This window comes from Neopelma chrysocephalum, unplaced genomic scaffold, assembly GCF_003984885.1.
Source record: "Neopelma chrysocephalum unplaced genomic scaffold, ASM398488v2 Primary Assembly neopelma1_108, whole genome shotgun sequence".
Classification (NCBI taxonomy): Eukaryota; Metazoa; Chordata; class Aves; order Passeriformes; family Pipridae; genus Neopelma; species Neopelma chrysocephalum.
Genome location: NW_020897773.1, coordinates 4,107,013 through 4,120,992, shown reverse-complemented (window position 1 = coordinate 4,120,992; position 13,980 = coordinate 4,107,013).

Below are 13,980 nucleotides of genomic sequence, written 5' to 3'. Positions count from 1 at the left end.
CTCAGGAAGTCCCCCACCATTCCCACATCACCATCGGCCAATCAGAGCTCAAATCAGCCCAACAGTTTAACTACCTAGGCAGCCTCATCTCCTCGGATGGTAAGATTGACGAGGAGATAGACAACAGGTTAGCAAAGGCATATAGTGCTTTTGGAAAACTCCATAAAAGAGTTTGATGTAATAAACACCTGAAGAAAAGTACAAGATCAGTGTTTACAGAGCCATAGTGCTGTCTACTCTTTTATACGGCTCCGAATCATGGGTCATCTACCGCCACCACCTGCGTCTCCTAGAACGCTTCCATCAACGCTGCCTCCATACAATCCTAAACATCCACTGGTCAGACTATGTGACCAATACATCTGTTCTAGAACAGGCAGCAATCACAAGTATTGAGGCCATGGTACTGAGAACGCAGCTGTGCTGGGCAGGGCATGGCTCCAGGATGAAGGACCACCGCCTCCCTAAGATCCTGCTTTATGGTGAACTTACCACTGGCTGCCGCAAGAGAGGAGCCCCGAAGAAAAGATACAAGGACTCCCTGAAGCAACAACTCAGCCTCGGGCATATTGATCAACATAACTGGTCTACTCTGGCCTCCAATCGGGAGGCCTGGAGACACACCATTTATAACGCTGCTGATGCCTTTGAGAAAGCACGCAGGATCACCCTTGAGGAGAAAAGACAACGCAGAAAGAATCAAGCCTTGCAGAATATACCACCTAAGGAGTCTTTCTGCTGTGCCTTTTGCAACCGGACTTGCCTTTCTCGTATTGGCCTTTTTAGCCATCAGTGTGCTTGTAACAAACGTGGCTAGAGACCTTCCCAAATCTTCGTTCGCGAAGCCTAGCCATGAGTGAGTGAGGATGAGGAAACAATTTAACATAGAATTGAATTTAAAATTTTGAAAAGAGTTATTCTCTAATGTAAATTAATTATCAAACACATCAAAAATAATTTTCTATTTTTTTCATTCCATTTTCTATTTTCTTTCATTCAAACCTATGTGTAATTATAAAACCACTTAAGGTAGTGTCCATTGTTATTTCAGGAAAACTGTGAGAGTTTTGCTGTTGAGCTCAAACAGCTGCAAAATTATAACTCTAGTAAAACTTAAAAGTTAAAATTCTGAAAGTAAATTCCAGCATGCCAATTTGTATTTGGAAGTCTTGTACACAAAGAAAATAGCTTGTATCCTTCCAGACTTATACACGCCTATAACAAATCTAGAAAAATATCTATATCTACCACATGAAACATAGCAAATCATATGAAAATGTAATGCAGTGTCCTTAGTCACAAGACAGTATCTTTCTTCATTTTTTAATGTTTATCCATAAGTAATTATTCCATATGTTATTTAAGTTAATAGTTGCTGTATCAGATGGTCTAGTTTTTCAGTTCAAGGTAGTAGTATGGTTAAATAAAAACATTACTTTTCTAACTTAAAGGACCAGAATTTCCTAGTTATAATTATGTACTCAGGAATCAGATTCACAAGTTGTAAATAATTTGACAGTTACTGAACATTGATAGCAACAACTAGAATTTTTACTCCAGTTATCCAGAATTCATTCACAGTCCTCTTGCCTGTCACCTCCTTGCAAAACCAATGCTAGAACTGATTCAGTGATCATAAACACAAGCACAACAGACTCAGCAAATGGTTTACAGGCAACTAACAGGCTGAATATATTCTACAAAAATATTGCTCAAATAACAGTAAGTAACAGATTTACCTGCAGAAACCAAAAGGGGGTCATACAGAGATTGTTCAATGGAATAATACAAAATATTTGTCATTTGATCTCTAAACTGAACTTTAAAGTATTGACATTTAAATAAAAATGTAGAAAAGAGAATAATCTATTAAAAAATGCCTTTAGCTCTGTTGTCACTGCAGTAGCATTGATCCTGTCAGTACTGGCGGTGTATGTGGCATAAATCACTACATTTAAGTCTTCTCACTTATCACAGACTTATCACAAGCTGTCTGTGTCAATGAGCAGGGGTCATATGTACCCACTTTCCCAGCTCATTTCTGGGATGACTGAAAGAAAAAAACTGTCAAATGAAACTTTGAAAGCTCTTCTTTCTTCAATACTGCAGGACTAAAAGGGCCAAGGCAAAGACATGAGTTTGAACACCAGTATGAGAAATGTTACAGCCTGTACAGACTTCACACATGCAGCTTCTTGGTCATGGATTATTGAGTACTGCAGTGGATGCAGCAGTATGTACACTTACCAAGGTGTTGAAGTTTTTGATAAAGCTCATAAGAAAACTTCTCAGTTCTCTTTTTTGTTTATTGTTAACTGTAATGGATAATACAATGGAAATAAAAAGTTATATGTGGAAATTTATCACCTCAAGAATCAGAACACAGTTTTTACTCAAAATCAGAGTGAACTATACCCATGAAATTTATAAAATACTCCTCAACACAAAAATTTTTACCACATAACGTTGTGAAATTCCGATTTCCAGCCAAGGTAAAACCCAGTAAACCTTTGTGTACCACCATGAACCATTATGTAAGGCCTAGCTCCAGTGGGTAAATGACAATGGAAGTCACACATATAAGTCATTAAATGCAAAACTGAAACTTATCAGATAATAACAGTATCTATATGATAACAGAAATATATATAACTTTGAGGCCCCAGATATTACTACTTATATGACTTTGATGAAATGATTTAGTGGATATGGATTAAGATATGGATTAAGCCTTAAATGTACAAAAATTAACCATTTTAAAAATCAAAGGAATAACAAAGCCTCCAACCCTGCCTCTCATTATTGCTAGATGAACTGTAGACAGCTGAGGGTCCTAAAATATACTTTAGTGATTGCCTTTTTGTTTGATAGCATTGGTGGGTATTTAGACAACAGAAAATACATTGCATTTACAAACATTTCAAAGTATCTTTTAAACAGATGGTAGAGTTCACCTTGAACTTTTCAATTACTATCCAAGTTCAACATCAGACAAAATGAATTCACTCATCTCTTCCTTTATAACTTCTGTCAAATATAGGTTTCAGCACCACAGCAAATTGTAAATTTATACCTGTGTATTCACATGTGAAGGCCCTATTCAGGATTAAATAATACATATCTTGACAATATATTATTTACTTCAGGAGACATAATGTGATTGATGCAATCAGACAATACACTGCAGCACATAACAGAGAAGGAGAAAAAAAAAATTCACAAACCCCTAAGCCAAGCCACTTCTATTCCTGAAACAGGAAGAAAAAGAAAAGAATCAGAGTTTCATGAAGAAATCCAGGCAACAAAAAGTGAGGAAAATACTAATTCCATCTTCAGTTTGTCATAAATACTCATTGTCTTTGGTTTTTCCAGTTTATCTAGATTCAGTTTCAAATTATTAATTTTTTTAACTTTTTTTTTTTTTTTGGCTGTAGCATGTCCTACATTTTCTTCCTACAAAAGTGTTAACACACTGCAATCACATTTTTTATGTATTTAATTAGGAGCGTCATTTTGTGCATTTCTCCGAGCACTGAAATGTAATTAGAGGGCTCATATTTTTGGAATTTAGTTTTCCTCCATAGTTATGGGAAGATGGGTCCCAAAAACAGTCACAGTATTCCAATATTGTTAAAATCACTGCCTTATATTGGGTAGAAGAGAGAGACCTTCATTTTGTTTTTCAAGTGATTCTTTGATTGTACAGCCATAGATCACATTACAGCCTCATTTGCCACAACGTCACACATAGTGATTATGCTAAATTATTTTTCAGCTCTGATCACAATTGTTTCCATATTGTCTCCACAAAGTATTCTCTTCGTTCTGTTCCTACCCTTTCATGTGGACACTACCTGGATAATTTGTTACTATGTACATAATTTTGGATTAAAATAACTTTTTTCTTTCAGTAGGCTGAGTTTACCTCCCTAAATGGTTCCCGAACCTTGATAGTTTACCTGTCCACCCAGATTTATAACTGACTTTTAAGTGATTTTATACTAACTTTGGACTACTGAAGGAATACCAAATAACATCAGACCTATTATTTATCTCTTTAAGTTTCTGCTACAAAACATCACCATTGAAACTACTTTTGAGATCTGACAACTAGCTACCTCTTAATTCATTTCATGTGGACTTCATAGATATGAATAGTAGTATTTTCCTATCATAGTGTTGAAGACAACTATATTATATATACACCGTTATCATTATCCATCACACAAACACTCTCAAATATGGAAAATAACTTTATATCACGGGACAGGTTTCCCATAAAGTGTATGGAACAAAGGACATTCCTCAGTGCTTTATTGTTTTTTGATTATTTTTTTTTGGTCTATTTTTTGGTTGGTTGGTTGGGTTTTTTTCAGCTTGCTCATTTCTGGTGTTTTATTAGAAGCCTGTCAGATTAACCAGCTTATGGGAGTTTGTCTTGCTTGTTTTTCCTGAAATAAAAAGGCACATCAGCTTTGTGGGACTACCTCAGTATATATACCTATTTCAACAGATATATTAAAAACTAAAAAATTCAAATATATTTTGAGTGAAGTCTATTTGGGAAAATGTGTGGTGTTCAGGATTTGCTCAGTATTTAAACTTAATTTAAAAGATCTCATTTTCTTCCTGTTCTATCTCAAATGGAGAAATAGAAAAGGAGTTCCACTGCAGCTTAAGAAACATCATCCCTGAAAGCACAAGTTACTTGACTCCAGTGATCTAAAAAGTGGAATCCCTAGAAGATGCTATCCACTGTCTGCTATTACTGGTGGACTAGTAAGTGCTTTGTTGCTGTCAGTCACTTTACCAGACACGCCTATATAATGTCACAGTTTCCCAAATAGAAAACAAGTTTTCTTAGTAGTAAATACGTGTGCCTTTTCTACATTGTTATTCAATGGTTCATCATCTCCATCTGACACCTGGTTTATGACCCAGTGGGATTTATTAGGTTCCAAATATAGTCCAAAAAATCCCCACCCAACCCACTATTTTCTTTCTTTGCATTAAGAGACAGGGACTGCTTTTCTGATATCTCCAGCTTCTCTTGTTTCTACAGTTTCAATCTGCTAATTTTTACTGACTGTTACTTTCTTATTTCCTCTTTTCTTTGAGTATATGATATTTTTTAAATAGCTATTTGTTAGCTTAATTTCACTGTCTGTGATCTTCAGTGGATTGAGCTATACAGAGAAGAAACAGGCAGACTTATCCAAGGCCACAGAAAAGAGTGTGCATATAAGTGAGAAGAGAACACAAGTCTTGAACCTGAAATTAGTATTTCAGAGGAAAGCCTTCACCTCTGTATGAAGATATCTGACATCTATTAGTGCTAAGTATGATGTAAGAATGAAGTATTCTTACTCTAATTTATCTAAAGCATTTATCCTGGACTACGGAGTTGTGATGTACCAAATGTTCTCAATATTCATTCACATTCCCGTGGAATATTTCCCTCTCTCTCTATTTTTCTCTCAAAGGTTTTCTTAGCTTTGAAATATTACAATTCCTGAAACCCAGTCCTCTTACAATAATTATTACAGGCATTCTCCAGCATACATGTGTAGTACCTTTTGATGAAACACTGATACTTTAAAAAGGTAGCTTATCCTTTTCTCTAATTTGATTTGACCAGTATAGGGCAGACTCCTTCCTGCATTTCTTGTTAAACTGTTCTAGTTAACACATTAATTTGCAGGCATTCAATATCTAGTACTTCTGAGTTTTCAGTAGCCTTAAATCAGGTACTGATTTCTCTAATATAGAAGGTCTCTTTTTTACATGCACACAAACAAGTATTTTAAATTCCAGACTGAGGAAAAACAGTATACATTATTCTGGTAATGTGAATCACCTCAATCATTATCTTTGATAATACCACCCATATAAAAAGTTTCATACTGCTGAGAGTTTCTACTTTTTTTTTCAACATTTAACATTTAACATTGATAAGCAAATTAAAAACTGCCATTCTTCACAGTTTTGTGAGCTTGTATTTATACAGGATTTGTTTCTTTAATATTCTCTAGGATGTTTCTTGCCTGTCCCTATAATCATCGTTCCCCTATGAGAGCAGGCTGACCTGCTCATTCAGATGTTTTTCTTGAGAAAATACAGTACCCCCAAACACACACTGTACATACATTGGTTCAACTCATATATTTTCTGCCATCTGTTTCTTGTTTATGAAACCATAAGGACATCTGCAAATACAGTTCATATTTTTATCCTATGCAACTCCCTTCTGAAGAGGTGGGGGTTTTTTTTGAGTATGCAGCTTCATGTGTTTCCATAACTAATTTATAATAGATATCCTATATAAAGTTCTGTAAAATGACACTATACTTTGGACAAACTTTGATTTCCATTACATGAATGTAGAACACTTTCCTTTTTTTTTTTAAAGAAGACTTTTTTCACTCTTTGTAATACAGAACTCTTGATGAGTTCTTGCTTCTATAACATGCTTGAATACCTTCCCTTAATATCTGTTTCTTCATGCCAAATACTATTCACTAAATATATTCCCAGTAACTCTGTGTTTTGTCCTTCCAAAACAGTTATCTCACTATATGATTCATCAAATCTATGATAAAAATGTAAAACTCCTAGCTAGATAGAAGGCCTCCTACCTCTCCTTAGCAGTTGGTTATCAAATCACCAATCTGTTTCTTTTTCTGTCTAGTGCTTCTGGCAGGGATCTCAAACTATGTCATCTCAAGAAAAACTTTGCTTTCTCAAATGGTGCGTTGATGCTTTCATTCCAGATTATCACTCTTCACCTTCACAAATATAATATTATACTGCTGCAATCTCTTTTTTTCACTTTGAATTGTTTTAAGGATGAGGGCTTCATCAATATGTAGGTTACTGATTTAATTCTGACAAACAGGGAGAAGGAGAGATGAAGTGGGAAGGAATAGAAAACACAACCCGTCCAAGATAGCTTAGTCATTGCACTTGATTACTCATTATCTTCTTCTGTTACCTGCTGCAAAGCCATCTGTTAGTGGAAGGAACTCTACTCTGTTTCTCCAAATTTGCTCAAAATCCCTTGTTTACCATTCTGTTCAAGCAGTTTCCTCAGACTACTTGTACATATAAAGTTAATTATGTTCTTTTAAGTTCACATGAACAAGGTCAAATATCTGCCAAAAAAGAAATTATGGGTGTTTTCATTCTGGAATGAATAGAAACATTATCAAACTCCCGCAAATAAAACACATTAAAAAATCACCTTCTTCTTCCATTTTTTCCCAGTCATTGAGGTATTTTTCACTGAACATATTTCATGAAATAGGAAAGCTACAACTTTTAGTCACTTCAGCAAATAATTTAGGACATATATTTCTTAGATACTCACCTGGGCCATGTAAGGACAGATGGTGTTCAAGCTCTACTGTATTGCACAGTTTAACTTTGTAATACATTGAACCAAACTTCTTTTAATGTTGAAGTAATGAGTTAACTCCTGATCCAACATTTTGATTTTCTTGAATAATATTGTTTGGTATTTAGAAGTCTGTTAGTCAAAAAACAAATAACGTCCCATAAAACTCAGCACAATAAAGCATTATTACAGCAGCTATAACCTTATATAACTTTCCTGACTTGAAAAATTCATATTTCATTAGATAAAAGCTTTACCCCTCACAGCTATTCTAAATTTTTCATTGTTTTTATCCTTGAAACTAACATCACTTCTACTCATAATTTAATATTTTCTAGTATAAAGTACCAGCTTGATTTATAGTTAAATACTTAATTTGCTTTATCTGACCACCTGCAAATAATGGGTTTATAAACAGAAAAACAATATCTATTTGCTTGTTCGAGATTTTTTAATTACAGAAAAACAAGAGTATTTTTCTTATTCAGAACTGTCTCTCCATGAACACTATTAAAAAATCGGTAGATAAATAGAGAAATAGTAGTCAAATTTAATCTTCTTTTGTGAGAATACATGTTTGGATTGAAATTACTGGGAACTGGGAAGTAATCAAACACATCAGATTAAGTGTTGCAGTGTAAAACAGGTTTTTAACTTTACATACCAGATATGCTAAAATGGGAATTTCCAAAATGCCTGTTGAATTTGATAATTTCGTTCTGTTAAAAGACTATTTTTTTGACAGTACATTTCTCAATTTTGTCTTTTTGAAATACATTTTTTGACAAAATGCTTGTTTAATACCTTCTAATGAGCAATTTGTTGTAAAAAATTAATTTTTTAATGAAAATATCCACCTTGTGCTATTTTTCGTATCTGTCTTCGAACTAACTTTTCTCCTGCTGTTCACTTTTCCAAATCAGTCCATTTTAAGTGAAAAACTGCAGTACTTATTTTTCCTGCAGTCCACTTTTTATACTATCCATGACACACACTAGACATGTAAATTGTCGAAGGAAGTATTTGAAAAATTTAGTTTCTAGCCAATAAAGAGGCATAAATTAGGATTAATAACAGCAAAGACTACTGAAGAGCATTTGAAGGTCCTATAACGGGAACATTTTAATGTAGCAACACAGCTAAAAGATTGGAGTAACAAATGGTTTCTCATTATTCTTATTAAGTAACCAGAAAGTTTAGATGCATCAAGGTGCCATCCTGTTAAATCTGAGAATGCTAAAACCTGGAATATAAAAAAGATTTACTCAAGAGACGGTTCAGCTGAACATTAAACCACTTGCAGCTGAAAGGTAAGACAGATACAACACTCTAATCATCTGTTTCTACATATGTGCAGGGTTTTGGGTACCCACAAGGGGTTTTAATTCTCATCTGTGTTGACTAGTTTATACACTGTGTTTGATTTTCTAAACTTCTGTTGTATTGTGCATCTCAAACAGCCTAAAGAAATGCAGTCCAGGGACTCTTCTCAATATTTCAGAGTAGCAATATCACTGAAGCCTTTTGCTTAGCAAGTTTACATCCAGAATCTCTTGAAGTGTACAAAGTCCAACAGCTATTTCAGGTTTACAATTTAATTTGGCTTCATTCTGATGGGGTGGTAACTCTATTCCAATTGTCATTGTTCACTAACAGAAGAGGGAAATCTGTTCCTATCTGATAAATCTATCATTTCATTAAATGAAACTGGTAGATTGATCCACTTCTAAAAGCAGAGACATTTCACTATATCTTCATGTTAGGAAGAGAAATAGCAGAACTAAAAAAAAAAGTTGCACAGTGTTTACATTTCTAAATTATAGTAGTAATTTGGGTTTAAATTAAATAAAATATAGGGTTCCAACTGTCAACTTTCATTTAACATAATATCAGAGATGATTAGGTAATTTTAAAATTGTAATATTACAAATACAGATCATCAGAGCTGTAATGACTTAGTAAATATTGACCAAAACCAGAGCATCAGTACTACAGTCCAGGTTTTGAACTTGCCATTAGATTGCAAGCAGTCACAGACATGGATCCATTGTCATAGCAAACCAAAGGTCATAATTTGCTTATTAGATCACTATTTCTCTCTTCCCTAGATTAGAGGGTTCACCTTCATTACAATATGACTTTAATTCTAACAGTAAAATAAATCAGAAAATATTGTAATCTAGTTGGTGACTATTATTCTTTTCAAACTTGTGGAAGTTTTCCTTTCTTATTAATATCTTTTGTAAATTTGTCTTTCCTTTACACTTTATTTTATCCTTCCTTTGGCTCCCACTTATAGACTTGAAGAACATAGGCTTTATAGAACACAAAGAACTATGCTTAAAAGCTTGCTTTAGACTCCCCTTACCAATGCACAGTTTTTCTGCTTTCTCTACATTTAATGTATGTGAAAAATCTGTTCCACCTCTCTGAAAAAATTCTTCCTTGAAAATGAGATTCCATTACTAGGTCTAACAAGCAAAAAGGAAGAAAAGTCTTTTTCACTTTTTACTTGCTCTGTCTGCTCTATTCTCTTCAACTGTCTTTGCTTTTGCAATTCTGCATTGACTGGTATGTCTGTGGTTTTGCTGACAACTTTATTCTCCCCTGTCCCAGACTCATTCAGGGGCTTTTCCTGTTCCGTCTTAAGGACAGTGGAGGCCAAGTTGTTCCTAAGAGTTTTGACCAAAGCCTCCAAAATCTTCTTATCTACCAACTCATTCTTCCTGTCAGGCTCACATCTGTTCCTCACATCTAATCACCAGCCCATTACAAAAGAACAGTTGTTATCCTTAAACCGACAGCTGTCTCTGTTTCTCCATCATGTTCATTTTTTTTTCCTAAGCATGAAAACCTTGTAATAAACTAGAAACTTCGAATGTTCTTTTTTTCCTTTCTTTTTTTTAGCCTCCCTTTTCATATCCCTAGCATGAAGATATTTTGCGAAGGATTTGTCTCTAAAATTACCTGTTTAGATTCTAAACAAGTAGAAATATTATAGAGATGTTATCAGCTGTACTTATTGGCTCATATCAAAATTGAAATGGTTTGATGAATGACAGACAAATCGGCAGAAACAATTTGGGGGAAACAAGCTTGGAAAAAGTTAAAAAGAAATAAGAATACAGATAAAACAGAAAGTGATAAGTGTGTGTTGGATTGTATTAATTTCATCCTATTCTTTATTGAATTCAAATTAGGAAGCAGGAATTTTTTTTTGCATATTCTATGGCTTACATGATGTACTCAAACTCTGCTATCAACATAAATTCTGAATAATTTGAAATTTTTGTGGTACTGAAAAGACTTCTCCCCTATTACATCACCTCCAGCACAAGATTTTCAAAGCAAATTTCCTATATGTTTTGTATGCAGTAGGCTTCTGCAGGCATTTTGGGTTCTAGGTGTTGAGATAAAAGTCAAATATCCAGTAGGTAGCGACACAATAGTGTGCCCCTTTCTCAAGTGATTTATTTTACTTGAACTTGAAAAGTACCACCTGCAAAATGCCTGTTTCCCAAGAAGACTGTTATTCCACCTCTTCTTTTTCATGACATTAATTTCTTCTCTTATTTTTACAAAATCATCATTAATAGGATGTGAACATAGTTTTTGCAAGACAGTGTGACTCACCACAACTTCTAGCAGGATTTCTGCCTCCACTGACCATCACATACACTCTCTCTCTTTTTTTTTTAAAGGGCTATTAAAATATGGACAAATATATATTTTTTCAAATATATTTATATATATGAGATGGATCCAAAGGAGGGGACAAAGACTGCCTGAAGTATCATTCTTAGCCAGGGCAAGAGTACCACTGCACGCCCAGGAGGGGATGGAACTGCGGTAGATTTGTGCCATTGCAAGTTGTATCCCAGCATCCTGTTGGAGCCAGAGCACAGGCTGGAACTTATAAAAGTCATTAGTTGGACTAGAGCTGAGTAAGAGTTTGAGCAGGGGATGTATATAAATTAGAGCTTGTGTTTGCTTCAGATCCGAGATGTGTACAGAGCATTACCATCTTCCTGTAAGAAGGGTATAATTTATCACACATACCTGGATGCAGCCCTGATGTAAATCATGCATGCAGACACACAGGACATACTGTAATCTGGTAGGACAGATATCATTCAATGTCTCCAGGTAAATAGCATGGGAGTTTTCCCCATTTATTTAGATTTATTTAGTTTGTTTAGATTTGGTAATAAGTAGCTCTTATGAGTTTAGACCCACAATGTTGTGGATGTCTATTTTATACAAAACTTCTCATTTGAGATTCTCCTCCTTTAAAGCTGTCTGAAGTTAAACTCATTCTTCTAAAGCAGTAATACGTATAGGTAGTACACAACTGTAATCCTTCTATCTATGTATATCTACCATATATATATATATACTAGATATATAAAAGGTATATACTTATACCTTTTATCTATATGCCAATATTTAGTCATCTTGAACTACTTTATAGCAGATTTATGTAGCTAAACCAAGGTTATTTTGATACATTACATGAGTATCCAGGTGTATTTTTATATTAATGTTTTATTATTTATTCCCTGAAAGATATATTGCTTTTGGCTTCCTTAATTTTGACACCCTAACCCAGCAGCAGCCTCAAACCTCTGATCACTTACATTTAGTTGGCTTCTTTCTAAATATTTTTAGAGTTTTATTGGCTTTAATTTTATGCATCCTAGTTCAGTCTATAAAATTAAAACATTAATAACTGTCTGTGAGTGTTTAACCACATGAATTCTTTTTTTAAATGAAGCTGTTCATTAAACTAAGTGATTTGCACATTGCATGGCATGCTACTGTGAAAGAGAGAAAGACTCATTCATATATGATAGTGCTCATCCTATTATGCCTGAGACTTGTGTCAGCACTTCATTTGCAAATTCTATTTTTACTAGTTCAGAGCTCAGCTTTATAATCTTTCTGTGGGCTGAAACTCAAAGAAGAATAGCTCCACTTCAGACTCCATTTGAGCTCCAAATTTAAAATAAAATCGAGTTCACCATTTCCATAAACCTTTTACACATGCGTGACAGATCAGGCTGCACTCTCGCCAGCTCACATAAGTTAAGCAGGGTCAAGTCTTTGAGGATAAGATGTCCTGGAAAATCCATGAGATTCTTTATCTTTCTTTTCTGTGGAGGTGGTAAGGCACTGGAACAGGTTACCCAGAGAAATTGTGGATGCCCTATCCCTGGAAGTGTTCAAGGCCGGTTTGGATAGAGCTCTGAGTAACCTGGTCTAGTGTAAGAGGTCACTGCCCACAGCAGAGGGATTGGAACTAGATGATCTTTATGGTCCCTTTCAATTCATACCACTTTATGATCACATGATTTCAAGATCACACTTTCACTGCACTCCATGTTCAAGAAATAGATGCGTTATGTTTTCTATTTACTTTATTTCTTTCCTAATAATTCCTAATATTCTTTTTCCTTTCTGACATTAATGAACATTGACACTTTTTCATTAAACTATCCATGAAGATATTTTGAGTCATAACATTAATACTACCATAGAATCATTTAGGTGAGAAAAGTCCTTTTTAATCACTGAGAGATCAGACCAAATGATGTTGCTAGGGAACATCCCACAAACACTGCAACGTTTATCTCTAGTGACCCTGATTTTGTTCCTTTCCTCTCCCTTAAAGCTCTTTCAATGAACCCTGCTAAGTCCTGTGTAAAGATTCTTTTTCTATCTTGGAGACAGGTATATCCCACCAGTTAACTGCATGCCTGGTGTCATGTAAACTGACCCACGATCAAACCCCACAAATTTCTGCCTACCTGAAAAATCCATAATAGACAATAATCTCAGGGCCTTACCAGGGCAGGAAGCTTTCTCTTCACATCCTCAACCCAGGTCCCAGGGAGGCAGAGGACTTCCCTTAGAAGTGGGTCTGCTCTGCATATTGGACAATATTCAGTTATGAGTTCATCAATTTCTTTATGTTGATTCAGCTATTCCTGCATTGAAATGGCAGATTAGGTTCATCATTTAGTAACAGAGATCTTTCTGCAAGACTTAATAATCAGGTTTGGTTTTTCATTGCCTAGAATAATTGTTATCTTTATCAAATTATGTCATTTCACTATTCATATCCACTTTCAAATTACTAAGGAAGATATGGAAGAATAAAGAAATATGAAATGATCCACCACTGATTATTTCAGGACTCATTGGTTACTTGAGCCCACCACGTGTTACTCAACTTTTTCCCCTGTCTTTTAATTGGTTATTAATTCTTCATTTGATCTTTGCTTCTATTAATTTAGTTTAGCCAAGAGTTTTAGGAAGGCACCATGTCAAAATCATTTTTGAACATCCTAATTCCTGAGAACCACCAGGTCACCTTTTTCCATTCTCCTCCTGTGAGTTCAGGGAGGCTTAATAAAATTGCACAGATGTAACTTCATTCTTGCAAAAGCATTGCTGACTGTACAACCCTCGTATCATATTTGTCCATATGTCTTATAGCTCCATTTTTCATTATGTTTTCTTCCAATTTATCCAGTAGATAAATCAGATTTTCGCGTCTATTGCTCTTGAATAGTCTCTCTTTCCCC